The 26,646-nt window shown below is 37.9% G+C and overlaps 1 protein-coding gene and 1 non-coding gene across 3 annotated transcripts in view; one reads left to right on the plus strand and one right to left on the minus strand.

The window, feature by feature from the left end:
* ERBB4 (erb-b2 receptor tyrosine kinase 4) overlaps positions 1 to 26,646 on the plus strand; it is a 1,141,529-nt gene that overhangs the window by 43,865 nt on the left and 1,071,018 nt on the right. The gene's annotated exons all lie outside the window — the stretch shown is intronic.
* Positions 17,121 to 17,227, minus strand: LOC132539599 (U6 spliceosomal RNA). The gene has a single exon (XR_009550940.1). It is a non-coding gene; the product is annotated as a U6 spliceosomal RNA (small nuclear RNA).

Raw genomic sequence — 26,646 nt, forward strand, 5'->3', positions numbered from 1 at the left:
CTAGTGACAGAGTCTATGTTCCTTTAATTAGCTGCTGGTGGGGTTGAAAAATGCCCTTTCAATCAGCTATTAAAATGGTAGGTTACTATTTAAGGTAATTTCTTTCTTTTCCCCTGAGGAAGAATGAGTACTAAAACTTACTAAGTTTAAACTACTCTGACATAAGTAAGCAATTTCTACTCATGGAACCTGTTTGTAATCGGCGTCACGCAGCACAGTAAAAGGCAGATGGATGAGAGAGAAGGAATATTTGAAGGCGTTTTAAGGGTTCTTCCTAAACTATTTGTCAAACATCACATATGGACTATATATTAATATAAAGAAGTAGCGAGGAATTAAGATATATATATATATTGCCTCCAGGGTTATTGCTGGGGTTTGGTGCTTGCACTACGAATCCACTGTTCCTGGAGGCTATTTTTTCCCTTTTTGTTGCCCTTGTTGTTTATCACTGTTATTGCTTTCATTGTCGTTGGATAGCACAGAGAGAAATGGAGAGAGGAGGGGAAGACAGAGATGAGGAGAGAAAGACACCTGCAGACCTGCTTCACTACCTGTGAAGGGTCCCCCTGCAGGTGGGGAGCCAGGGTTTGGAACAGGGATCTTTAAGCAGGTCCTTGCACTATCTGCCTTGTGTGCCCAACCTGCTGAGCTACTGTCAGGCCCCAGGATATCAGATACTCTTTTGCCCTAGGTTGTACAACTTCCTTGAAGGTAGATAGTTACATCTAAAAGCAGCGCAAATGCATTATTTTTGCACGCATTTTCCCCCCTTAAAGTCAACATGATAATTCATTTTATTAATTTCAACATGAAATCTGGAACAAAAGCAAAACTGAAATTTGAATGGAGAAAAAAAATAGCCAAAATAATTAATTGTATTAGTCCTTGGTAGAATTTCATTATCATTCAGATCAAGCTTTAATGGTTTAGATATTTTGTTTTTATAATGCCAAAAGAAAAACACTGCTATGACTTGAACACATTTCCTACTTGACATCTCCCAAAATTCCTTTACTGTTTGAAAACAAAGTAGAGAAAGGGAAACTTCAAAAGACTTGCTAAAATATTAAAATTTAGTGAAAACCAAAGTGGAAGAATATAGAAGTCATTTTATTTTATTTTTACTGATTTACTAATGATCGACAAATCCATTGGATAAGAGGGGTACAATTCCACACAATTCCCACCACAGGAGTTCCACATCCCATCCCCTGCATTGGAAGTTTTCCTATTCTTTATCCTTCTAGGGTATGGACCCAGGATTATTATGTGATGAAGAAGCTCAAAGCAGCCAAGGAAGTGACTCAGTGACTGTAGTGCAGAACTTGTAGGCTTGAGGGCTCAGGTTTGATCTATCTGTATTGCATAGAGCAGAATACTGCTCTGGTTCTCTCTGTCTGTATCTTTCATGAATTAGATAATCTAAAAAATGAGGTGAATTTTAGAATTTAAAAAATAAATTAACATAGCTCAAAATAGCCTCTCCAAAATAATAGACTTTGACTAAAATTTATTGTCCCTTAGGTTCAGATACTTAGCTGCTTGGCATATTTAAAAGTTTAATTATTGTCAAAAACTCCAGACAAGTAGATATACAGCCAACCTATTCAACATGCCACAGGGTGCTTAAAATGTCCCTAAACTCAGACAGCTTCTTTTACCTGAAAATTTATACCCTTTGACCTACTATTTAGCTTTTGATAGCCACCATTGTATTTTGGTCTGTGAAATTAGACTTTTTTTTTAGATTATGTTTGGTAGTGACACCATATAGTATTTGTCTTAATTTTTCTGACTAACCTCACTTAACACAATGTCCTCTGGAATTACCCATTGGAAATAACATGAGTTTTTTTTTTTTTAATATCTATGATTTATGAGAACTAAGGTAGTTGTCAGAGGGGGTCACAAAATTGAATACAGTTAGTTTTCACTAGGATGATAAAATACCCTGTATTCCATAGAAATTGTATACTTAAATTTTCTCATGACATAGTGGCCGTGGGGGTGTGGTAAACACCCAGTACAATGGGCAAAACTTTGGTGGTGGTGGTGTCCCTCTCCCTTCCTATCTGAAAAAGGATGGTCTGAACCAGTGAAGTCCCAGTGATGACCAGAATAAGTAAATGAATAGGTAATTGCCTGGTCTTGGTAGAATTTGGTTATTTTAGTCAAATGGAACAATCTATATAATCACTGGAGCAGTGGCTTATAATCACATATTGCTCATGAATGACTACAGTGGTTCTGGAAATGATTATCATTTCTATTTTTTTTTTTACCTCCAGGGTAATCACATGCACTATGAATCCGCTGCTCCTGGCGGCTATTTTTTTTCCATTTTGTTGCCCCTTGTTATTGTTGTTGTTTTTATTGCTATTGTTATTATTAGATAGGACTGAGAGAAATTGAGAGAGGAGGGGAAGACAAAGTGGGGAGAGAAAGGTAGACACCTGCAGACCTGCTTCACCACTTGTGAAGTGACCCCCCTGCAGGTGGGGAGTTGAAGGCTCAAACCAGGATCAAACCAGGTTCAAACCAGGATCCTTACAAGTGTCTTTATGCTACACTATGAATGGATTGTGTGTGCGCATGCGCATGTTTATCTGTGTTTTTTTTCTTTCTACTCATTCATATGTTGAAGGGCATCGGGACTATTTTCCTACTTTGGTTATTGGAAATATTGCTATAATGAAATGCTTCAGATTGCTCTTTGAGATCCCCAAAGATACTCATTTAGCATTTTGGTCCCTGGAAATGCATAGTAGTGAATTCTATGTGTGGTGACACCACTGTCTGTAGTTCAACATCTACCAAGGTTTGAGTATCTTTGGTGATTAGACTGCAGAAGTCCTGCAGTGAAAGTGGTGTATAGGAATTTGGGGGACCTTTGAGGTGAAGCTTTTTTTTTAATTAATTAATTTATTTATTCCTTTTGTTGCCCTTGTTTTTTGTTGTTGTAGTTATTATTGATGTCATCGTTGTTGGATAGGACAGAGAGAAATGGAGACAGGAGGGGAAGACAGAGGGGGAGAGAAAGACAGACACCTGCAGACCTGCTTCACTGCCTGCGAAGCGACTCCCCTGCAGGTGGGGAGCCGGGACCGGGATCCTTCTGCTGGTCCCTGTGCTCTGTGCCACCTGCGCCCAACCCGCCGCGCTACCGCCCGACTCCCTGAGGTGAAGCTTTTAAGGTCTTCCTCTTCTCTTCCTATAAGAGAAAGAGCTGGGGCTTCTCTTGGTGTGTACAGCATTGTGGAATTCAGAGTAGTAGCTGAGCCTGGGTTCTGACTTTAGATGTACTTAGAATCACTGTAGTATATGGATCCTGGGACAGTGATATACTTACTACAGCTGTGACACTGATTGCTAAGGCACAAGTGTTTCAGATCTTCTGTGAGCTAGAATCTGGGTCTCAAGGATTTTCCCATAATGATTCTGGTGTGGACAGGAGAATCCAGTACTGGCACTGGAGGCTGGGTCTGGAGCCCTGAACAGCTTTCCTCCATTTATTTTTTTTATTACCTTTATTTATTTATTACATAGAGACAGCCAGAAATTGAGAGGGAAGGGGGTGATAGGGAGAGAAACAGGGGCCGTGGCGGTAGCACAATGGGTTAAGTGAACACGACGCACAGCAAAAAGAACTGGAGGTGGCATCCTGGTTTGAGCCCCAGCTCCCCATCTGCAGAGGTGTCTTTTCACAGACTGAAGCAAGTATACAGATGTCTTTCTCTTCCCATCTCTGTCTTCCCCTCCTCTCTCGATTTCTCTCTGTCCTGTCCAACGACAATGACAGCAATAACAATAATGACAACAAGAGCACCAAAAATGGTCTCTAGGAGCAGTGGATTCGTAGTGCAGGCACAGAGCAGAGCCCCAGTGATAACCCTGGAGGCAAAAAGAAAAAAAAAAGACAGAGGGAGAGAGACAGACAGACAACTATAGCACTGCTTCACCACTTGTGAAGCTTCCCCCCCCTGCAGATGGGGACCAGGGGCTCTACCTGGGTCTTTGTGCACTGTGTAACGTGTGTTCAACTAGGCGTGCCACCACCCAGCCCCTCCAGTACATTTATTATCTTGGAGAACAGGACAAGGCCCTAGCTGAGGCACCAGAGTATGATTATTGAAGCAACAGCTCCAGCTCCAAGGAATAGGTATAGTAGTATACCAGATAGCTCTGTCAGCTGAGATTCACACTGGTGAAGATCATGGGAGATTTCTGTAGCAAAGACTGCTAATGTCCACAGTGGTGACACTTGCCCCACAACAAGACATTTCACTGTGGCGACCACTCCTGTCTTCAAACTTTTCTGGACTGGAGGATGGGGTGACCCATATAAAGCTCTGTTACTTTTCTGTGCAGTCATTTTTGGTTTTGAGCTCAACGGGTTTTTGCTGATTCTTCCCAGTGCTCCAGAGCTTTCTTGAGCTAGTCACTTTGCAGTTGTTTATTGTTCTCATTGAGGTTTATGAACATTGTGATCTCCCAGCTCCTCCATCTTGCTAATGTCACTTTTCCATTCTTAATTTTTAATTCATGTTTCAAAAATATTAAGTTGGAGGTTTTCAAGACTTTTTGAAGGGTTTGTGTATTGGAAGTTTGTAAGTTAAAATCTTTCCCTGCTGTCATATCTGCAGTAACTGCATTGTCTCAAGGTATAGCCAAGGGTCATTAACATCTGCTGGCCATTAATTCCCAGAGGATGCCCAGCATCAAAGTCATTATTGCTATTATGATCTGAAAACGGAAAAGAAATATAGGCATATGGATTTTTTAAAGGGTGATGCAATTTTAATTGATATGTACAAAGCATTCATGGAGAACTTAATTTTTGCACATTAGCCAATCACATTGCTGTTCTCATCGTTCATGGTTCCATTTGGGTTATAATTAAGCAGTAACAATTGTAGAATTGGGTATTTCCTGGGGATTAATGAATGGTTGGGCGGAGTTAATTGCCTGAAGTGTAGTTTCAGGCCATTAACCTCAGTTGGTCACTAATCTCTAGGAATTTATTTTAATTGAGGTCATTTTTTTGTGGTAAGAAGAAAAATATTTTTAATTATTTTAACATTAACCATAGTGTGTTTTTGATTTCTTAAAACGTATCTGCTGAAGGTAGCAGATTGTGAAGTCTTTTCTCTAAATGTTACCTTTCTTAGAATATAAACACTCGGTGGACTGCGATCTTACTTATGAGACATAGAATTTACTTTGTGAGTTTGTTGATTCTTATCCTTATTGAAGAAGTCTGTTTTTTCCCCCCTCTGGAAAAGATTGAGTTTGTTATCAGTCATTTCTAAATATATGTATGTATGTATGTGTTCTGTTGATTATTGTTTGTCATGTACTTACTATTGATAAAAACCTCTGTGTTTCCCTTATTGGTGTTCTGTTCTATCAGTATTACCTATTCCTTTGTTTTTGGTAATATGTTACTAATTCCTGCTTTACCTGAAAGGTTAAAAATTAGATAGGTCTACTCAGACCTGAAAGGACAAGTAACAGATTCTAAAACTAACACTGAAAACTCAGTTTAGAGTAAGACATGTAAATAAACTGAATATTACATATTTATAAAAACAATATTTTTAGTATCAACACAAAATGCATGACAGAGAATTATAATGATGTGACACACAAAGTGGCAGAGTGCATAAAACACTAGACTCTTAACCATAAGGTCTCAAGTGTGGTCTCTGACATTGAAGATGCCAGAGTGATGTTCTGGTTCTGTCTCATTAGTAGATAAGTCTTAAAAACTTTTAAAATAAGGAATTACAGTGATTAGATTTTAATGAACTCTACTGGAAAATCCTGTACTTACTTTAAGAAACATGAATTTAAAATGTTAATGTGAAACTTGCATAAAATGTGAATTCTGTACCTTAAGAAAAGTAGCTAATAGGGGGTTGGGTGGTAGCGTAGCGGGTTAAGCGCACATGGTGCAGTGCGCAAGGACTGACAAAAGGATCCGGGTTCAAGCCCTCTGCTCCCCACCTGCAGGGGAGTAGCTTCACAGGTGGTGAAGCAGGTCTGTGGGTGTCTATCTTTCTCTTCCCCTCTCTGTCTTCTTCTCCTCTCTCCATTTCTCTTTGTCCTATCCAACAATGAACGACGTCAACAGCAACAATAATAACCACAACAAGGCTACAACAACAAGGGCAACAAAAGGCGGGGGGAATGGGCTCTAGGAGCAGTAGATTCATGATGCCTGCACTGAGCCCTGGCAATAACCCTGAAGGCAAAAAAAAGAAGAAGAGGGAAGAGGAAGAGGAAGAGGAAGAGGAAGAGGAAGAGGAAGAGGAAGAAGAAGAACAGTAGCTAATAGTAGACACAGAAGAAGGCTGAGATGAGTAGGATGACCTAGGACTTGAAGAGGAAATAAGTCTCATTTGGAGGGAGGAGTGCTGCAGGCACTTAATAAGGAGATGTATGAACTGTATTTCTATGACAATATTGTCTTATAATAGCTGTTAACTACCCTAGAATGATGTACATTGAGGATATTTCTTTAATTAACGTACTTTTTATAGAATTAACATACATGTATAGATGTCTTAAATCTTCTTATGGATTGACTTTTTTATTTGGACATAGAGACATAGTGGTAGTATTTTCAATTGCATTTAAATTAATATCTATTTATAAAATCATTCATGACATAAAATTAGGCTTTTAGTCTACTTTTTGGCAGAGCAGTTGATACTAGGGATTACAGAATTTTATTTCTTGAGGAACTTCATGCATCTTTTTTAGTTGAGTGAACAGAGTGTAACTGGTGTTGTATTTATAATTTTCAAAAATAAGATTATCTTACTACAGTTATCAAACTTTTTTGTTTGTCCATTATATTTAAGCTTGTTTATCTGCTTGAAAATTTACTACTTAAAATTCAAACATAGTTCTCTTTTTTTTAGGTATCTTCAATTCAGTTAAGCTTTCGAGAATATTGTTTTGCTGTACTGTTTATAACCTCCTTAATTTGCTTTACTGTAATTTATTATTTTTAGAACGTCATAATTTTCAAATGATTTACTTTTGATTGCACAAAATTTGCATCATCTTTGTTCTCAACTACTTAATCTCCAATATATGCCCTTTTTTCCTTCTGCTTATGAGAGTGTGCCAAATTGGTAATTTTTTTTTAAAGCAGCACTCCAAGAATCTGCTTGAAAATATCTTTCTAGGCAACATTTGTATATACAACAAAGAATATTTGTCCTTGTGACAGAGAGAGTATTCAGGAGTACTGTGAAATGGAGAACAAAGTAAGGAAATTTATACAATTCAGATCTTATGTGTTCTTTGGAATGTCAGTAGTTTAGAATATTCCCATGACTAGGCTGACAAAAAAATTAGAGCATCTTATCTACATTTGTAAACTGGAAGATATGGGAACTGGAGGATGAGATAGACAAAAGTAAAGATTACCTATTGTGCTTGCACTACAAATCCACTGTTCCTGGAGGCCATTTTTCCCATTTTTGTCGCCCTTATTATTGTTGTTGTTGGATAGGACAGAGAGAAATCGAGTGAGGAGGACAGAAAAACAGACAACCTACAAACTGTTTGTGAAGCAACACCCTACAGGTGGGCAGCCGGGGGCTCAAACCAGGATCCTTACTCTGGTCCTTGCTTTTTGTACCATGTGTGCTTAATCCGCTGCGCTACTGCCCGACCCTCCAAAAAAACAAACCCTTCTAAACTATTACTTCAACAGAAGAAATTTCTTAGATGTTGAGTCAATGGAAGACAATAATCCTTATCTCAACATACTCCTTACATAAGTTTAGAAGTTCCATTAAAATTACTGTAGAGCAAGATAGTTTATTCTGAGCCTAATCTTTTTCAAATCTTAACCTGTTAAAGCAGCAAACTCTTATTTTTAACCTCTATTCTCAGCAAAATTGATTCTTTTCTTCCTATAGTGCCAAATAATCATCATGTCACTCACTATACCTTCTTAGCTTAAAGATTATGGGAATTCAGGTTGTAAATATTCTGTTTTCCCTTTGATTCTGTAAAGTTAAATATTAATAAGATAAAATGAAATAGCGATTACTGCCTGGCCCAAAACTTAACTGTCATGTTTTTAAAAGGAAGAACATAGTATAGCAGCAGATATGACCAAAATATATATATATATATACACACAGGCTGACTCTTGAACAAAAATAAATCAACTTCTTTTTTAAAGCTGAATTTTTAATATTCCAATGATTTCTTGTATTAAAAAACTTTAATAGAGAATCATTTATTTTAATGGAGGCTTAAAATGAACTCTGAAAGACAAATATACCTCGACTCTTAACCTAGATTCATAAGCACTATTTGATGGCTTTTTTTTTTTTTTTTTTGCCTCCAGGGTCATTGCCTGAGCTCGGTGCCTGCACCATGAATCCAATGCTCCTGGAGACCATTTTTTTCCCCTTTTGTTGCCCTTGTTGTATTTTTATCATTGTTGTGGTTATTATTATTGTTGTTGCTGTCGTTGGATAAGACAGAAATCGAGAAGGGAGGGGAGACAGAGGGGGAAAGATAGATATCTGCAGACTTGTTTCATGGCCTGTGAAGCAACTCCCCTGCAGGTGGGGGGGGGGGGGGCCTTCCATCGGGATCCTTACCCGGGTCCTTGTGCTTGGCGCCACCTGCACTTAACCCGCTGTTAACCACCCAACTCCCGATGTTATTTTCTTTACACAAGAAAAGGTTTATGTGACAATCCTGAATGTTATTGAATTTCACTGTATTTCTAGGACCTTTAAAAATTTACAGCACTATCAAAAGTGCAAGTCAAAATTGCTTATAGAAATTGTTGTTTGTGTGCTACACAGATTGTATAGAGTACATTACTTTAAAATATTCATTTTGAATTTACATCAAAACTGTTTTCCAACTTGTAGTAAATTGAGAGCCCTCTGTCTAGTCAAAAAGTAATGTTTTCATTAATAAGAGGAAGAGATGTGAAATTTCAGATGAAAATTCTAGTTAGAATAGGAGGAAAATGAAGAGGTATCAGGATCATGAACTTATTAAAGTGAAGCTCATAAAAAGAATGAAAACCAGAGAAAAAGAGAAATAGGAAATAGTAGAGATGATATTTAAAAGTTATTTTATCTTCTTACTTATTTTAGCATTCACTGTGCACCATACACTATGCTAGGGTCTGGGAATGTAGCAATGAGTGACATACAGGTTTACACAACTATGATAAAACACAGCACACAGACAAACATAAATAAATATTCATGTAAAATATATAAATATGTATACATAGCGTGAAAATTTAAAAAAAAAGTTATATTCCTCAACTGGGGAAGAGGCAAAAGAATTTTTCATAAAGATGCTTTTACAGAAATATTTGTGATAGTTAAAATTATGTAATTTGCTGAAATTATTCCAAGTACTGGTAATAGATGAACAGAAAAACAGCATAATGTGTTTGGGGAACTATAAGGAGCAAATTAGTTTGCTTAGTAAATAATATTACTAGAAAAAATATATTGGAAGGACTACAGAAATAGCTCACCCAGTTGAGCTATGCTTTGCTATCCATGAAGTCCTGAGTTTATGTAGTTGTACAATATGGGAGCACCATGGACTGCAGTGGGAGATCTCCCAGGGTGGCAAGTTTGTGCTGTGTTATCTCTCTTCTCTGTCTGGCTCTCCCTCCATAAATAAATGAAGAACAGAAAATTTGCTTGTAGAAGTCATATAGTAATACGGCACATGAATGAGGCCCTGGTCTCTTGGGGGTGCCAACACTGTGTGTGTGTGTGTGTGTGTATGTGTAACATGTGTAATATCTTAAGAGAAAAATCTGGAATGTAGTTGGAAGGCTTTTGTTACCATAATAAAGTTAGTCATAGAGGTGGCCAGGGAGGTGACTCAGTGGGTGGAATGCATTCCTTGAATGCTTGGAGTCCCAGTTTTGATCCTGGTTTTGCATATGCTGGAGCTGTTCTCTGGTTGTCTGTCTGTCTCTCTTTCTCTCTCTTCTAAGATTAGCATTATTTTAAAAACCATATTTAAGGTAAAAACATTAACAAAAGAGCATGATCCTTAAACAATGGAGAGAACTTGCAAAGAGCATTGTATATTGCTTAAGAATTTTTCTTAATTTTTTCATGATTAGTTAACTTTCAAAGGATGAATGAAAAATATTGGGCTGTGAGAGACAACACAATGGTTTTGCAAAAGACTTTCATGACTTGCTTCTCTCTGTGTGTGTGTGTCTAATTAAAATAAATATTTTAAAACTAAATAAATTAAAATATATACACTACAGAGAAGAACTTGGTAGAACTATTTTTCTCCAGATAATTTTCTCATTATTATTATTATTATTATTATTATTATTATTATTATTTTGCCTCCAGGCTTATTGCTGGGGTTCTGTGCCTACACTACTTTTTAAAAATTTTTATTATTTTTTTTATTTATTATTGGATAGGAGAGAAATTGAGAGGAAGGGGGAGGAAGAGAGGGAAAGAGAGATGCCTGCAGCCCTGCTTCACCATTTATAAAGCTTCTCTCCTGCAGGTGGAGAGCAGGGGCTCAAACCCGGGTCCTTATGCACTGTAACATGTGCGCTCAACCAGGTGCGCCACCACCTGGGCCCCCAAATCTTTAAATTTTTTATTTATTTATTTTTTATTTAAGCGCCTACACTACTAATCCAGTGCTCCTGGTGTCCATTTTCCCCAGTTTGTTGCTCTTGTTGTTATTGTGGTTATTGCTGTTGTTGTTTAACAGGACATAGAGAAATTAAGAGAGGAGGGGAAGACAGAGGGGGAGAGAAAGATACCTGTAGACCTGCTTCACCACTTGTGAAGCGACCCCCCTGCAGGTGGGGAGCCAGGGCTCAAACCAGGATCCTCAGGCGGGTCCTTGCACTTCACACAATGTGTGCTTTGCCCACTGTGCAACTGCCCGACACCCCCTTTTCTTCTTTGAAAGTCTTAGTTGTTTATCTGAGTTTAGATAATAGTTATGTCTACTTAAAGTTATACTGAATTATAGTTAATTTTTATAGACTGCCATGATTTTTCAAGATAAATATTATAATTTCTGGTATTTAGTAATTCCTTCTTACAGAATAAAGTTAGTGGGTAAAAGAAAAGCAAACATTCTTTACCTCATTTTTATTTAATAGTCTTGAGGACAAATATTTAATAGGAACTTAATTATACTGTATGATTCAAAATTTGGAGAATGATGCTAGAGGGAAGAATTAAGGGAACTTGACTTTTGGTAAATGACATGTTTTGATGAGTGTCCCACTTAGTCATATTTTGAATCTTGATTCAACTTCAACTTTGTCGTGAAGAAGAGAGAACTGAAGAATGAACTCCCACTGAAAGGCAGGCCATGTTGCATTGTTAATCTGATATCTATCATTAGTTGTATTCACCCTCTGAAACAAATGTCTGTAATCAATGAATGCCATATGTACTTGTGGGATATAAAAGGGGAAATATTTGGCACTAAATTTATTCTATTTTCTCCATTATATCCATTGATTGTTTGTTTAAACTTCTAAAAGCCTTATTATTCTTCAGACTTGAGTACTTAATTTGGTTGAGTCCTATGAGGGTGTGAATTGACATTCTGTTGTTTAGCATATTAATTTCAGTTTTTCTTCTAGAAGCATCTTAGGAAAGCTAAAGAGAAGATTCATTCATCAATTATGAAAGCCAAAGTAGGGGGTTATTCCATCTTTTCTCTTCACCATGTACCATCAGTCAATATTTCTGCTTAAGAAAGTCACACAGATTGGAAATTGCAGTTAAAGATATTTCAAGGTATTTGCAATGAATGTGAGAGTTCAGAAATGAAGTTATGTGTGCCTCGTTACAAGTTATGCAGATGTTACTGTGACAATGTGGAAACTGTAAGCAGAGTACTTCTGTGGTAAGATAGTGCTGTTTCTTTTTTCAGTCCTTGTTGAAACTTGGTTCTCCAAGGTTAATGTAGATTCAGTGAGTTGTGTGTGTGACAAAATTTCGGTAAGTACTTATCAACACAAGTTAGACATAATTCCTGCCATTTTTGAATTATACAACCCTGTTAGTGCAGTTTCTGAGGATGACTTGAAAAATACTAATTTTTTTTTTCTGTTAATCCATAACTATTTCCTGGGTAAGAGTCAAGAAGTAACCATATCTAATTTCTGATTAAAAAATCTTGGGCAACAACCCAGGGGTGAACTGTGAAGGGACAAAGTTAGAGGTATGAATATAATTAAAAGGTGACTGTAAGTATTCGGGTGAAAGAGAATGAAGACTTGAACTTATAAATGACAGCTAGGTTGAGCAGTATTATGTAGGGAGCCATAGCATTTATACAAATGCTCTCAGGAGTGAATGTGTAGAAAGGCTTCATGGGGACTCCCAAATGTCCTTCTTGATTGATTTTTAGCATATAGGCGAAAAAAGAAACCCCAGTGAGGAAACTGAGTAGAAGTGAAAACAAGTAGATGAGGGGAAAAGAACAGAGTAGGGGGACCGGTAGGTAGCGCAGCGGGTTAGGGTTAAGTGCATATGTTGAACAGCTCAAGGACCTGCATAAGGATCTCGGTTCGAGTCCCAGGCTCCCCACCTGCAGGGGGGGTCGCTTCACAAGTGGTGAAGCAGGTCTGCAGGTGTCTATCTCTCTTCCCCTCTCTGTCTTCCCCTCTTTTGTTTTCTCACTGTCCTATCCAACAACAATGACAATAATAAAAACAACAATGATAAACAACAAGGGGAAAAGAAAAAAGGCCTCCAGGAGTAGTGGATTCATAGTGGATTCATAGTGCAGGCACTGAGCCCCACTGATAACCTTGGAGGAAAGAAAAAAGAAGAAGAAAAGGGCAGAGTGGTATATTAGAAGCTAAGAGAAGATAGTTTTTTTTTTTTTTTTTTTTTGGTGGGGAGGGGGAATTTGAATGATTCTGGTTTCCAATAACACAGAGAAGTTAGGGAGAATTAACATAGAAATTAGCCATAGGATCTGGCAAGTTGGAGGTTATCGTTTAATTCAGAACTGTGAAAGTGAATTGGCAAGATTAGAAGCTACAGAGGATTGATTTGGAGGTGACCAATTTGACAAAATGAAAGCTGGTTACTTTTTTGATAAGATTAATCAGCAGAAAGGAGCAAACTTAAAAATAAGAAGTTATCACTTAGAAGACACAGCACAAAATGTCTGAAAAAAATAGAAAGGAAGTGAAGTTATGATTTAAAACAGATGACTTCTCTGAATAATTATTAAAACTGAAATAGCACTGACCATGTTACTTGGTGTTGGTGAAGCTAAAGATAATGTAGGCTAAAATCTTGTCACAATATTTTAGACAGCATTTCCTCACTATCCATCATTTTTTATATTATTAGGCTTATTGATGCTTGTTACTTCTTTAGTTCCTCCTCTAAACTCTTATTATTATTTTGAGGATTGTTTTATAGTGATTTAATAGTGGTTTACAAGATCATAAAATCACAGTGATATGATTCCACATTGCACTCACCAGTAGAGTTTTGTGCCCACACCACCTCCAAGGATAACTATCGAAGTTCTTACAAAGTCTTAGAGACACTTTGGCTGTTATTTATTTAATTTCCAAGGTCATGTGTTTCACTTCACAATATTCCACATGTGAGAATTTATTCCAGTAGTTTCCTTTCACTGTCTTACTTTTACTTCACTAAAAGCCATCTTTTTTCCCTTGCTGGTGGGGACCAAGGACTTGAACCTGGGTCCTAGTGCACTGCAATGTGAGCACTTAACCAGGTGTACCACCACCTGGCAGCCATCCCTTTTAGTATCATATAATAGAGTCAGTGTTCACTGTTAGATTCCCATCTCTTGGAATACTGATCACACATACAGATTCCTAACATATCTGTGATGAATAAAACAAACGACTGAATTCCTTACCTGGTGAAAAATGCAGCAATATTAGTTTTTTTCCTCTGAATCTGAAGTGTTTCGATTCTTAAATATCCTATTTGAAACATCCCTTACTTATCTCAATTCCCCAGATTAGGTTTTCTTACTGTAGATGCAAAGTTTACCATAGCCAATTAGACATTTTGATAAGACTTTCTTAAATTTTTCATGAAATAAACATAAAAGTTATTTCTCATTTATTATTACCTTGGGGAAATAGGAATGGAAGAAATTTGGAGTATAAAAATGTGACAATATGTAATTAGTGTATTACTGAATCCTAACTTTAAACAGAATGTTTAATGCTGTTACAATTCTTTGCTTCTCTCTCCTCAGAACAGACCAAACAATTCTGTCACACTACTTTGTTATCATTGTAGAATCAGAGAATAAGATATATTAAGATATTATCAAGTTTAATAATTAATTACAGCTCCATTATTTTAGAATTATTTTAAACTATCTTTTCAAATATGAATAATAACTAAACTTTAAAAGGGAAGAAGTGTGCAAAAACAAGTTTGAAGTTAATATTTCTCTACTGATTTTTTTTTAAATTCTAGTGTTTGGACAATATTTTAATATTGTGTATTTTGAACAGCTAGTAGGAAGTTCCTTATACCCTGTTTTCAGCGGTCAAACAAAGAATTAACTAATACAAAATCATAACAGCTTTTAACAAATATCACTACTTTAATAGTTATTCCTTCCTTCCTTCCTTCCTTCCCTCTTTCCTCCCTCCCTCCCTCCATTTCTTTCTTTCTCTCTCTCTCTCTTTCCCTTCCTTCCTTCCTTCCTTCCTTCCTTCCTTCCTTCCTTCCTTCCTCCCTTCCTTCCTTCCTTCCTCCCTTCCTTCCTCTCTTTCTTTCTTTCTGACTCCAGGGTTATTGGTACCTGCACTATGAACCCACTGCTCATGAAGGCAGTTTTTCCCATTTTGTTGCCCTTGTTGTTATTGCTATTGTTGTAACTGCTGTTGTTGTTGTTGTTGGATAGGACAGAGGAAAATAGAGAGAGGACTAGAGAAAGACACCTGCAGATCTGCTTCACCGCTTGTGAAGCGTCACCCCTGCAGGTGGGAAGATGGGGGCTCCAACTGGGTTCCTTATGCCTGTCCTTGTGCTTCGCGCCAAGTGCAGATAGTTACTTTCCTAAAGCCATATTGAGCTTAAAGGGTACTGTCGTCCTGTCATATGTTCAGTTTCTCTTCACCAACTTTGTGCTAATCTCTGTCCTAAAATGACTCAGTTGTCTCTTCACTTTCTTCATACAATATGACACATGATTTTCATGATGCTTGCTTTCACTACTATTCAGCTATCACTTGGTACTAATCATCCTTGTCTTTAGGAGAGAAAGGGAGAGAGAGACAGATTTTTTTCTGACTATATGGTGCTGGTGCAAGGAGTTAGACTTTGTGTTTCAGGCTTATGACCGTGCTCTCATCTGGTAAGTCACCTTTCCAGACACCATTCATATCTTAAGTCCTTCAGTTAATTCTCCCTCTCTATGATTACTTTATAAACAAAGCATAGTGGTGTAGTAAGGAGTAAGTGGTGGTGGTGGTAGTAAAATTTTAGCCTCTTTAAATGTGGATCAAAATTTAATTAAAAATCATATAATGATGTTCTAATTGTTCATTGCAATTATCTTTAGAACAAAAGCAATTGTAAGGGGCTGGGCTGGGGTGCATCTGGTTGAGTGCACATGTTACAGTGTACCAGGACTCAAATTCAAGCCCCCAGCTCCCACCTGTTGGGGAAAGCTTCACAAATGGTAAAGCAGTGTTGCAATGCTCTCTCTCCTCCTTCCCTGTTTCTTTCTCTGTCCCTCTTCCTCTCCTTCTCTCCCTCCAGGCTTTTTCTACCTTCCCTCTTGATTTCTCTGTTTCTATTCAGCAAATAATAAATAAGAATATTTAATAAGACTTAAAAAGGATTTATAAAAATATTGAAAATTCATATACCCTCCTGTTGGAGGAGATTTTATATCTTGGGTCACTTGTAAAGTGTTTGAGATTTTATATCTTGGGTCACTTGTAAAATACCCATTGCTAATCATAGGACTGTACTTCAATTTTATTAATACATCAGAATTTTCTTTTGTTTTACTGTAGGTGTTTTAGCTTTATTTCTGTGTCGGTGGCTATCCCTTGTTCTCTCATTTTCTAAGTTACACATCTCTCACTATACTAATGTTCATTTCTATAAAACTTACTTACTCATTCATTTATTGGATAGGGACAAATATAATTTGGGATGGAAGGAGAAGATAGAGATAGAGAGAGAGAGAGAGAGAGTGCGCGCTCATGAGGCACCTGTAGCGCTGCTTCGTTTTTGTGAAGCTTGCCTTCCACAGGGATTTGATCCTGGATCCTTGCACATGGCAGTAAGTGTGCTTAACCAGGTACATACCAGCCCACCCTGTATATAAATATTCTTAAGGCCCTATTTTCATTTCCTCCCTCTTTTTCTCTTACCTTGTTTGTATTTTCCCCTATTGTCTTGTTTAGCCCACCATCCTCGTTAAGGTATTCAGATTGCCAGACTGTGTTGTGTAATTTTAAAGGCCAGTCTTTCACTGAGTAGTGATTACTGGCCTGTTATTGCACAACATGAGCTTTTAAAATAAGAGCTGTTTCAACTTCTTTATATATAACATTTAACTTTTTAATAGCACCATGGAATTCCTGACGTTTATATTGGAATACTTGAAATACCTGAGTTGTTTTTACTTATGTATTTGTTCGTTCATTTTCTACATTTTTTTCCTGGGTAGCACATTTTTATAATTCATTTAGTAGATGTTCCATCTTTACTTGTTCTTCCATAGCACAAAAGCACAAAAGGGCATTAGGTTTTCTTTCTTTTTCTTTTCTTTCTTTCTTTCTTTATTTATTAATATTTTATTTATTCCCTTTTGTTGCCCTTGTTGTTTTATTGTTGTAGTTATTATTGTTGTTGTCGTTGTTGGATAGGACAGAGAGAAATGGAGAGAGGAGGGGAAGACAGAGAGGAGGAGAGAAAGACACCTGCAGACCTGCTTCACCGCCTGTGAAGCGATTCCCCTGCAGGTGGGGAGCCGGGGTTCGAACCGGGATCCTTATGCCGGTCCTGTGCTTTGCGCCACCTGCGCTTAACCCGCTGCGCTACAGCCCAACTCCCTCTTTTTATTTTTTAAATATGGAACGCTTTACGAATTTGCCTGTCACCCTTGCGCAGGGGCCATGCTAGTCTTCTCTGTATCGTTCCAATTTTAATATATGTGCTGCCGAAGCAAGCACAGGACATTAGGTTTTCTACAATCATCTTCCTTCTAGGAGTTCATAGTTCTAACTGGGAATGCCGACATGTAAATCAAACAAATTAGGGAGTGCCCAGTGGTGGTGCACATGGCTAAGCTCACATAACACTATGCAGAAGGACCCAGGTTCAAGCCCTCGGTCCCCGCCTACAGGGGGGATATATCATTAGCAGTGAAGCAGCTTTGCAGGCATTTTTCTTTCTCTCTCTCCCCTTCCGTCTCAATTTCTTTTCTGTCCTGTCAAATAAAAATAAAGTAAAAAGGGGGGGGAGGAAAAACTGGCTGACGGGATTCATAGTGCTGGCACTGAGCCCCAAGATAAGCCCGATGGAAATAAAATAAAATAAAATAAAATTAGTTTAGTGTTATTTATTGTTGAGGCATAGTGGAACAGAGAGGCAAGGAGGCTAGCTAGAAGTTAAAGCTTTTTTTTTTTTTTTTTTATCATTTTGGGACTTCACTGCTGTGGGCTGACTTCTTCAGAATGAGAGAGCCAGAAACAGAGAGAGAGAGAGAGAGAGAGAGCAGAACACCACAGCACTGAAGCTTCCTCCAATGCAGTGGGGACTGGGATGGAGCCTGGATCACAAAGTAAGCAAAGCTGGAAGAATATCCAGGTGAAATATTTTATCAGTGCAGAAATTAAAGCGATTTTGTAACTACAGTGACTGGACTTAGGTTCTGGATGCTACCAAAATGCTATCTTTTCTTTTTTGCTACATTTGAATTCCTCTTCATTCTCTTCAGCTTCTTCCTTTATCACAACCTTGTAAAACATCTGTATTTCAGGAGAAAACGATTGGAGTTCAGATAGTTGCATTTTTAAGGATAAGTCCACCTCTAGGATATTCACTGTATCCTGAGGAAGGGAAAACTTGTTCCTTGGTCCAATGTAGTCATGGTTGGGGAGTTGTGGATGTAAGGAGTCTGGTGGGGAAAAAAAAAACAATGGCCATCTCACCACAGTGAAAGTAATGGACAATAAATGGATGGAGGTTTGTGGGAGTGAATCTGAAGTTCTAAGAAAAACAAATGTTTCATTGTGCCCAGAATTCGTGTGAGATATATGGAATTTGGGAGTGGGAGGGAGAGGATGAAAATTAAAGTTAAGTTCTAATCTTGATGTATCTTTGAAGCAATGCCAGCAAAGTTTTCTTTTGTCCTCTAGGTGGAGACACCAAAGAGCTTATTATTATTATTTTTTAAATTTTTATTTACTCCCTTTTGTTGCTCTTGTTGTTTTATTGTTGTAGTTATTCTTGCTGTCGTTGTTGTTGGATAGGACAGAGAGACATGGAGAGAGGAATGGAAGACAGAGGAGGAGAGAAAGATAGACCCCTGCATGTGGGGAACCCAGGGTGAGAACCGGGATCCTTAAGGCAGGTTACACAGGTCCTTGCGCTTTGTGCCACGTGTGCTTTACCCACTGCACTATTGTCCGACTCCTTATAGAGCTTATTGAAATGATAATGATGTGTTACATTACTTTACTCTTTAAAAAAGTGATTTGTCTCAAGGTGGAGAGGGAAGGAAAGAAAAGGTGTGAAGTTAAAAAAAAAGTCAAATAACAATAAAAATAAATCACTCTTAAAATAATCAGTAGCCTCAAAATTACCCGTAATTTTTATAAATTTACTTTGCAATGACTATTATATTTACAATCTTCATTGAACATTTGAATAGGTAATACAGGTGAGAAAACAGCTTGAAAGTTGAAAATGAAAAGAATGTTGTTCTAGTTTACAAACAAACCTTACTTTGAGTTTAGGACAGAGTTTCAGTTCTATTCCATTGTTACAGATTTATCTGATGAAACATCTATTTCACAGAACATATCAAGAAGTGAAATATTACTACTGTTTCAGAAACCACTTTAGTGTTTGAAGAGAATAATGGCAAAATTACATTCTGTAGTTTTGGAATTACTAACATAAACAGAAAGAGACTTAACACCTTTTTCAGGAGTGCAAGAAAGTGAGGATCTGGGGGGTCGGGCGGTGGTGCAGTGGGTTAAGCGCATGTGGCGCAAAGTGCAGGGACCGGCGTAAGGATCCCGGTTCGAGCCCCCGGCTCCCCACCTGCAGGGGAGTCGCTTCACAGGCTGTGAAGCAGGTCTGCAGGTGTCTATCTTTCTCTCCCCTTCTCTGTCTTCCCCTCCTTTCTCCATTTCTCTCTGTCCTATCCAACAACGAATTGCGTCAACAAGGGCAATAATAATAACCACAACAAAGCTACAACAAGGGCAACAAAAGGGGAAAAAAAAAAAAAAGTGAGGATCTGAACTACAGTTATTGTTCTAGGTATAAATGTGGAGGACTAGATGTTGGGCCAGAAAGATTTTTGGTTAAGAATTTGATGTATTAGGTATACAAATAAGTTAGCATGTACCTTTAGCACACATGAGAGTTTAAAAAAAATGTTATGTCCAAAGGAAAAAGTGTGTTTGGAAACAATCCTAAGAATCTGATAATAAACATTCTTGCACAGGAAAGTCAGTGAGGAGCACATATGATAGATGTGGCTTAGCCTCTAAAGCTTAATCAACACTCCTAATGAATCCTGAATGTTCTTTACTTAAGTATCTTTTTAATTTTCTTTCCGCAAAAATTATAAGCACTGAGAACATCATGTCAGTCATCTGTTCCAGCTAATTTCACAGGAAGATGGGGAAAGAGGCTTAGCAGATGGTACAACCTTTGCTCTGAGATCAGTGTGGGTTCTTTAGTCACTCTGTGTGTACCTGCCTTTTTGTCTTAAGCTCACTGAAAGCAGTGAAATGTTTGTTGCCCTGCCATTCACACAGTCCTGTGTATCTGCTTGTCAAACAGATGGGTCTAGTGATAATAAGTAGTAGGTGTTTTTAAGTATTTTTAAGCCAGCCTGACTGACTGCCTTCACTTGCCCCATTCCTCCCTCCCCCCTTCCTTGTTTTCTTCCTTCCTTTCTATTTTATTTGACAGGACAGAGAGAAATTGAGAGGGGAGGGAAGATATAGAGGGAGAGAGAAAGAGAAACCTGTGTAACTGTCAGTAAAGTGTTTCCCTTGCAGGTGGGTAGTGGAGACTCAAATCCTGGTCCTGTATCTGATGTAGTATATGTGCTTAACCACTGGAAGTTTTAGTTATTTATTAGTAAAGTAATGAACATTTCTAAGGGTGTTGGCAACATTAAATACATTTATGACTATTAAGTAATGTCATTCTAAATTGTTATCCAAATTATTACTTTTAAAAAGTCTTTTAAAAATATTTATTTATTACCTTTTGTTGCCCTTGTTTTATTATTGTAGTTATTATTGATGTCGTTGTTGTTGGATAGGACAGAGAGAAATGGAGAGAAGCAGGGAAGACAGAGACAGGGAGAGGAAGATAGACACCTGCAGACTTGCTGCGATTCCCCTGCAGGCTCGAACTGGGAACCTTAAGCCGGTCCTTGCTTTGTGCCACCTGCGCTTAACCCGCTGTGCTACCACCTGACTCCCTATCCAAATTATTTTAAGTTATCACTGTCTATTATCCTCCTCTACACCAAACTTTTACTGATATCCTTCCACTGGCTGAAGAAGTATTGCGTTTCCCAGGAGTATTCAGTTGTGAATTTATGGCAGCAGATCTAAATGCACTCAGTCAGATGGTTTGGTGGGATTTCAGACTGCTCATGTGTTGTTTGGATTTAAAGAAATTTTTTTCTATTATCTTTATTTATTTATTGGATAGAGACAGCCAGAATTGAGAGGGAAGGGGTGATAGAGAGGGAGACAGACACCTGCAATACTGCTACACCTGTTTGGATTTTTTTAATTACAGTAACACTGCATTATGGGAGTTTCAGGTGTGCATCATTTGATTACCAACAGATAAAATTACTACACTAAGTTCACCACTAGTGTTTTTAAACTTAGCCCAGGAAATGTGAAACCACTTTCGAGTGAAAAACATCCTATTCTAATATTCAAAATCTTAGAGTTCAAACCCTGTAGCAGCCATTTTCTTTCTTTTTTTTTTTCATTTTGTCTTTTATTTACAACTTTAAATTACTATTTCTCGTGGCTAGAAAATCAATGGCAAGTAGAAATACTGACACACAGCCTAAAATAAAAATGGCAGTAATTACTGAAGGATATAGTTAATGTTTTCTCCACATAAATGCTTGATAATATTTCCCAGCAGACAAGTTACACATGAGGTGCCTAGGATGTAAGGGACAGAGGCAGCCCTTTTAAAAATGAACTCTTAATGTTAAAAACAAACAAACAAAAAAACAAAACTAAACAAAACAAAACCTACATAATGAAATTAATTTGCATTGTGAATTCATAAGGTTCAATTGATGCCTACTATCTCCAGATCTTTGGGTACGTAAGAATCACAAAATCTTGGAACTGGGTGGTGGAGCATCTGCTGGTGGACCATACATGTTACCTGGCTAACAAAGACCTGGGCTCAAGTGCCCCATTCCACCTGTAAGGGGGAAGCTCCTTGAGTGGTGGAGCAGTTCTGTTGAAATCTCTGTCTTTCTTTTCCTTACTTCCCTCTCAATTTCTTTGTTTCCTCTATTAAAACAAAAAGTCCACTTCAGCAGTGTATTGGCCATCTAGGCACTGAGCCCCCAAAATAGCACTGGTAGCAGAAAGAAAATGACAAAACCTTTAACTACAAATATCAGTGCAATTCACCAGTACTTATCTCTTTTTAAGTTTATCTTAATCAGGAAATATTTTAATGAAAATGTTTTTATCCCCTGAACATGTATTTATTGTGTGTGTGTGTGTGTGTGTGTGTGTCTAGAGCACTGCTTAGCATATGTTGGTGCTGGGGTTTCCATTTGGTGCTTCAGGCATGAAAGTCTTTTGGCATAGCCACTATGCTATCTCCCTGGCATTCTAGTTTACCTTTAATAATTCATGAGTGTTTCTGGTGACGGTTGGAACTTCATTTTTGGGAAACATTGCTGTGAATACTTTTCTTTCATGGTATACTGTCAAAGTGATTTTTCAGTAGAGATGGAGGGATAAATTAGTGCTGAGCTTCTTATAGGTTTCAATTATTAATCCTCATACTTTTTTCAGATTATTTTTGCCATTTGAAAATTGAAAACTTTTGGGACCTAACAGACAAAGTTCTCCAATTTTCACGTATTTGATATTAGAAGAACTAGAATTTAACTTATGGGCCAGTATCTTTTTTTTAGAGTTTTCTTTAAAAATATAGATTGAGGGGGTTGGGCATTAGCAAAGCGGGTTAAGCACACTTGGCGCAAAGCGCAAGGACCGGCATAAGGAACCCAGTTCGAGCCCCGGGCTCCCCACATGTAGGGGAGTCGCTTCAAAAGTGGTGAAGCAGGTCTGCAGGTGTCTTATATTTTTCTCCCCCTGTCTTTCTCCCCTCCTCTCTTAATTTCTCTTTGTCCTATCCAACAATAACAACATCAATGGTAACAATAACAATTATGACAGCAACAAGGGCAACAAGAAATGGCCTCCAGGAGCAGTGAATTCGTGGCGCAGGCACAGAGCCCCAGAGATAACCCTGGAGGCAAAAAAGAAGGGGGAAATAGATATAAATAAAATATACCTACATACATATATTTATGTATTTTGCATATATATATATAGTGGATAGAGGAAGAAAAAAATTGAGAGGGAAGGAAGAAATAAAAGTGGACAAGAGGAGAGAAGAGACACCTGTAACACTGCTTCACTGCTTTTGTAAAGCTTCTCCCTTGCAGAGGGGACTGGGGGCTTTAAACCCAGATATTTGAGCAATGTAATACATATGCTCTACCCGGTGCACCACTGCCTAGTCTTTTTTTTTTCTTGATTTTTTTTTTCTTTTTTTAAAATATATTTTTAAAATATTTATTATTTATTTATTTATTTTCCCTTTTGTTGGTCTTCGTTTTTTTATTGTTGTGGTTACTATTGTTGTTGTTATTATTGTCATCCTTGTTGGGTAGGACAGAGAGAAATGAAGAGAGGAGGGGAAGACAGAGGGGGGAGAGAAAGATAGACACCTGCAGACCTGCTTCACCACCTGTGAAGAGATTTGGCTACATGTGGGGAGCCTGGGGCTCAAACTGGGATCCTTGACTCCCAAATCTTTTCTTTTAGAATTCTCTGTTGTCCACTGTAGCAGAGACAAAAAAAATTCTCCTTTTCTACTTCCTCTTCCTTTTTCTTTTTTTTTCTTTTTATTTTTTCTGAGTTTTCATCACTCTGGGTCAACTTTTTCAATTAGAGAGGGAGAGAAGGGGGAGGGGGAGGAACTTCACAGCACTGAAGACTTCCCCAGTGTGGCTAGGAAAAAAAAAAACCCTCAGGACTAGACAAGGATAGCTGAAATAGACAGTTATGCAAATCTGCTATCCACTGTATATTCTAGGGGTGGCTAAAGGAGGAAGGGAAGTTGAGCAGAGACACTCGCAGTGAGAGTCCACACTGAGTCAGAATTCTTCCCCAAAATAATTCCCAAATGTGTATCAGTGAATTCAAAAAAGCACACTGTTTGGTGGTGTGGGGGCTGGGGCCTATGACTTTGGAAGCTGTAGGATTAAGGAAGAAAGGATGACAAGAATGAGAAAAAGAAAAAAAGAGAGAGAGAGAAAAATGAAAAAGATAAGAAAAAGAACAGTCATAAAAGAGTGGTGAAAGGAAAGAATTATTTATTTATTTATTTTTAATGATTTAATTAGCTATGCAGGGTGAGGTGGGGGGGTTGGCTACTTAGAAAAAAGGCCAGAGGTTTCAGAAGGGTATAGACTTAGAATGAATGATACTCCCTGGTGGGATAGGAATTTGGTAAAGACAGAAGCTCAGCAGGGGAGCCTGCTAGGAGCTGGTCGCCAGGGACTGGTTATGGGAGGGGGGAGGTGTGCTTACTAATTAAAAGGAAAAAAATGTTATTTTCCCTTTTTTTTTCTACTCTATTTCTTAACCCAAATTAAGTTATAGTCACCTCCTTGGTGTCACCGTTAGGACCCCTTATTGACTGGCCTATTAAAGGCAGAAAATCCTACCGTTTCCAGAAGATGTGGTCAGAGCTCAAGCCACTAGCGGCTTCTCAGTCCACCATCTTCCGGGAACCCCCCCAGAAATTCTTTACGTGGCATTAGGAAGTACATTCTCTTTCCTTTTGTTTTCTAAGAGTTCTCAATACTTAAGGAAGGAGAAAAGTTTTCATAAAATGATATTCATTATCATATCATCAACAGTGTTTATCTTTGGCATATATTTTATGTAATTGTATATTAAGATCCACTTAAAATAGTTTGTATGTTTGTGTATACATATGCATAGTCAGTAAAATTTACAAATCTATAATTTACAAGATATATATGTAACTTATATAGCATATATTAGTTTCCATGTGTAATGGATAGCTCCGCCTTATATGGAACGTAAAAACTGAAAGTATATGTGGACAAACATATGTAACAACTTACATTGTGTGTATGCTCAGTAAGGCAAAATTTGTCAGTTTTTAGAATGGACCTTTAAAGTGACTTCATATCAGCACACTCAATTTTGTTCAAAATTGCCGGTTTCTTAAAAGCTTAAAAATTGGGGGTTAAGAGCACGTGACACAAAGCGGATTGACTGGCAGAAGGATCCTGGTTCAAGCTCTCGACTCCCCACCTGCAGGGAGGTCGATTCACAAGCAGTGAAGCAGGTCTGCAGGTGTCTGTCTTTCTCAGTCTCTGTCTTCGCCTCCTCTCTCGATTTCTCTTTGTGCTGTCCAACAACAACACGAATGGCAACAATAACAGTATCAACAACAAGGGCAACAAAATGGAGAAAAATGGCCTCCAGTAGCAGTGTATTCGTAGTGCAGACACCGAGCCCTAGTAATAACCCTGGAGGCAAAAAAAAAAAATTCAGTGGGCAGTTATACTTACGCAGATTAAAAGCTGCCGTAGGAAATTTGGCAACAAATGCATAATCCTTTGCACAAATAGCACATTGTTACTAGTTACTAACTGCATAATCATAAGATTAGTAGTGTGAAATTACTTCTTTTTCACAGCCTCCAAATAAACTTAAATATATAGTCAAATTCAGAAATAAGCTAGAAACAACATGATTTTAAGATATTCAAGGCATATGCCAGACCCATACAGTGTGTCTGTAGTGCCAGCAGCACATATGGCTGGTTTGCTTTCCTCTCTGTGGTGTCTCACAGCAATTGGCACAAAAAGTAGAAACAGCATAATGCATTTCAATTCAGACATGGTATTTACACACATGCTTTGTGACATACGTATAAATGAGATTATATATAATGTGTATGTGTATATATTTATATATATATTACATATATATATATATATATATATATAGAGAGAGAGAGAGAGAGAGAGAGAGAGAGAGACTGACTAGAGTTAATCTTTAGTTGTTATGACAAAACTCATGGCCAGTATTATCCAGTAATCTTTACAGTAAGATCTCAGTTTTCTGAAAATGGAAACAAAACAAAACAAAACAAAAAACCCAGACTCTACCCAAGGTTGAGAAAGCATTGCATGACATGGTACTTTCTTTTCTGTATTTTTTCTTGGTATTCTTTATTGGATTCCAATCAGATCAGCTCTTTTTGAGTCTTTAGTATGCAAAGGCTTTTTTTTTTGCTTATGCCTTCCTTGCAGGGTGTACATGCTTATATTTAGAATAAAATCAAATTTCACAAGCACTAAGAAATCCTTTTTGCAGACATCTAGTGAAATGTCATGTTTTATTGACTGTGTGCTCTTATTTTGATATTACCCTCTAGTCTAGAGGTGTGTTTTGAGTGCAAAATCAGGCTTCTGTTCAGGGCTTGAGAGATAACCCTCCATGAAAAGCATGTGCCTTGCTATGTTCAAATCTCAAAATTAACAGGAGCAATGCTAGGGCACTGGGGAAACTCTGGTACTATGGTGGCATAGTCTCTCTCTCTCTTAACTGAATTAAAAAGTTGGCCTGGGAATGGTGAAATCATGTATGCACAGACCCCTGTGTATACATTACACACACACACACACACACACACACACACACACACACACTTGACTAGTGCATGCACAAAACCTCAGTACTACTTACTACTTCATAGTGCTGCATTGGCCTCCATGTGTATGTGTGATTAAATAAATGAATAAAAAATCTTAAAAGAAAAAAAAGAGGGTGCCGGGCATTAGCACAGTGGATTAAGTGCACATGGCACTAAGCTCAATGATCCCTGTTCGAGCCCCAGGCTCTCCACCTGCATGGGGGTCGATTCATGGGTGGGGAAGCAGGTCTGCAGGTGTCTTATCTTTCTCTCCCCATCTGTGTCTTCCCCTCCTCTCTCCATTTCTCTCTGTCCTAGCCAACAACAACAACAGCAGTGGCAATAATAACAACAAGGGCAACAAAATGGGGAAAAT

The sequence above is a fragment of the Erinaceus europaeus genome, chromosome 7 (genome assembly GCF_950295315.1).
Source record: "Erinaceus europaeus chromosome 7, mEriEur2.1, whole genome shotgun sequence".
Classification (NCBI taxonomy): Eukaryota; Metazoa; Chordata; class Mammalia; order Eulipotyphla; family Erinaceidae; genus Erinaceus; species Erinaceus europaeus.